Here is a 3481-nt window from a genome sequence, read left to right as displayed (position 1 = left end):
ATAACAAAAGAGTTATCAAGCAAGAATTACAGTTACAATATTTATATCTATTTTATCTTTTATCATGACTAAGAAAAACTATATCTATTCTTCAACTCTATCAAAGACTCTAGAAGGATATAATATTACCTAAGTAAGCAGGAAGTGCATTGTAGGAAATTTCCAAAACGCTAGAAATGACAGAGACATCTCATTGCCTGGACACTTACCCAAAGAACTTTTGTATAATTAGTGTTGCCAGGAGCAGATGTGTCTCATGTCATGAAAAGTCCTAACTTCTTAAAACATTTTAAATGCCGTATTCTGAAGATCTCTAAAAGATTTGAAGAATACCTATCCTACTGAAATATATCTCTAAATATCTAGAAAACTTAACTAATATGACTACAAGCTTGACTATAATAGATGATTATCTATTATCTATCTATTGACCTATATTTCTTAATTATACATTGCATTTTTAAATGAGCTACACAAACACAATACCTTAATCAAAAGCAAAAATATATATATAACAAAATTGACCTAAATTTGTATCACTAAACCAAGATCCATACCAATCCAAAGTATTCGTTTCTATAGCATATATACTACTTTTTAAATGAGTGGCACAAAAACAATACCTTAATCAAAAGCAAAAATATACATATAACAAAATTGACCTAAATTTGTATCACTAAACCAAGATCCATACCAATCCAAAGTATTCGTTTCTATAGCATATCCCCCTTTATGTAAATAAACATTTATAAACAATATTTGGGAATTTGGACATAGTTATCTCTAAACTGCTTCCCACTCTTTGTTGGGTAAAGTATTTCGGGGGTTCACAGAAACCTTCAGGGATGTCTAGAAGGAATCCACATGTTCTAATCCTCTGTGGAAACAAAAGCAGAACCTCTTTTCCAAAGCAATATATTCTTAGACCCAAATTTTGAAGAAGTCAAGATACCTTTAAAGTATATATGTTGGTTTAGCTTAGCAGCCTGTACAATGAAATGTCTCTCTGTACTTAGCTCATTCACAGTCAAAATATTCAAAGGAAACACAATAATATACATAATCCAGACTTTTGGTGTATCATTCATCTTTACATGGCTTATTTTTCTTTATTCCTTTGATCTACAACTGTCTGTACTCTGTCTCTTTAAAGATTTTACTTTTTAAAAAAAAAAAACATTTACTTCTTTTTATAACTATTTCCTCTCTCCCCCATGCCTACATACATTTATCCAATACCATGGCACATTTAGTGGTCTTTTTCATCTGAATCTGTCTTTATTGCAAATCTGTAATTATTTTCTGTCCAGGAGCACTATTTTTTTTAATGCCAAGTGGGCATGGCTAGGACAAATTCCAAGGCCCTGCCTGTTTCCTTTGTCCAACATGGAGGAGGCATGTTCACTGCATCTGTGAGCCATGCTCACCACCCCAGCTACCAGGATGCTGCAGGTCTATGCCACCATTAACAATTTGTAACATGGTGCTCACAGGCCCCATTTAAGTGCAGGACTTCCTGAAAGAGCCAGAGTTTGTTCTGCCAGCATGGACCAGGAAATTGGATTTTAAAGAAGCCATGCAATTTTTTGCTGCTAACACTGAACCAGGAAGCCGTCTCATAAAAGATCCTAGATCTGCTTGCCATCAGCAAGCAGAGAGTATCTGAAAAAACTCAGCTATCAAGAAGCTGTACTTGGCTCCCATTTTTTGTGTGTAGAAGCCCTCTTTTTTTCTTAAGCTTTTTTGGATCTTATGTGGAACCATGCCCCAGGCAGTGGGTACCATTTTGTAGACAGAGACTACTTGTTCATTCCTGGCCACCCAGACTCAAAATAATCACACAGAAACTATATTAACTAAAATGCTGTTTGGCCAATAGCTTAGGTATATTCCTAGTTAACTCTTACATCTTAAACCAATCCATTTCTATTAATCTTTGTATCACCATGAGGTTGTGGTCTACTGGTAAGTTTCTGGCTGGTGGCTGGCATCTTTCTCCTTCAGCAGCTACATGGTGTCTCCTTGACTCCACGTACTCTCTTTCTATATCCCTTCCAGCCTGGCTATATTCTACCCTGCCATATTCATTAACCAACAAAAGCAGTACATATACAGAAGGACATCCCACATCAGACATATATACATCTATAGATGTAATTATGCTTTACAATGTAATATGACTTTACCCACCTTGAGTCATCAAAACAGGCTTAAATAAATTAGACCAACTCTAAATGATGTTGTTAAAAACATAAAAATAGTTTCTATTCTGTATTAATAATTAAATTGTTTTGTGAGGATTTCAAAAATTCTGTTTTTAAATTTTCTATTACATTTCTTTGAGGGGAGTGTGTGCACATGTGTATGTGTATGCATGTGTGTGTGCATGTGTGTTTGTATGTGCATGTGTGTATTGTGTGTTCATGTGTGTGAATGTATGCATGTATGCATGTTTGTATGTATAAGCATGTGCAACAAAATAAATATGAAGGTCAGATGAGAACGTTTCTACCATGTGGGTCCTAGGATCAAACTTAGGGCATCAGACTTGACAACAAGCTCTTTTATCTGCTGAATGATCTTACTGCTCTGACAATTCTTAAAATTCAAACATAGAGAATATTTGGGCAAAGCATCAATAGGAAATCTTCAGAAAGAAGAAGAAAAGCATAGCAATACAGACATGCTGACAGCAAACTAAAAAAAAAAAACTGTAAAGTACATGGCTCAAAATTGAGCATACTTGTGACTGTCTGTGGATGTGGTTGGTGGGGGTGTCCATATGTGTATTTGTATGCATGAATAAGCAAACTGTCCCACACATAGCTGCACACTGACAAACACAGGGAGAAGCAATATATGGCATTTACTGGTGTTGCAATCCTGGTGAAAGTTCAGAGCCTAACTTCTTTCGCAACTTTCTCTCATCTTTGAATACTTTCCTGTCCACCAAATTATCAAATACTATCAATCCCACAATTCCTGACATGTAAAATCTGCAAATGTGACTAAAATTCATTTCTATTCTGCCATTAAAATGGGGGCTGACAATCATCAAACAGCCCAAATTGCGCTCATTCTGTGTTACGCACAGAGGCACAGTGGTTTATGCTTTCGTATAAGGAAAAACTACAGTAACTAAGGCATCTCAATAGTCGGGGTCTCAGCACAATGCAGTTTGCACAAGGAGAGTAAAATAAGGAGGAGTGCATCTTGGAGAAGGGAGGCTGTAGCAAGGTGCCCACTGCCCCACAGTCTGCAGATGCTGGAGCGAAAGTCTGCTCCTGTGTCTGCAGATGATGAAATACGTATCTAGGGAGCACTTATTCCAGGAGGAGTTTGGTCTAAAGGACAGGGGCTAAAGGGCTGGACTCTTGTCATTCAGTCTATCCTCTGGCTGCCTGCCCTGCTGTGAACAAGCAGGTTTCACTTGCGATTTTTTTTTTTTGGTGGGGAGGAGGGGAGGTGTCTGTGTGGATTT

Source organism: Microtus ochrogaster, assembly GCF_000317375.1.
Source record: "Microtus ochrogaster isolate Prairie Vole_2 chromosome 14 unlocalized genomic scaffold, MicOch1.0 chr14_random_2, whole genome shotgun sequence".
In the NCBI taxonomy this organism is placed as follows: Eukaryota; Metazoa; Chordata; class Mammalia; order Rodentia; family Cricetidae; genus Microtus; species Microtus ochrogaster.
The sequence above is the reverse complement of the archived record's forward strand: the minus strand, read 5'-3'. Positions refer to the sequence as shown.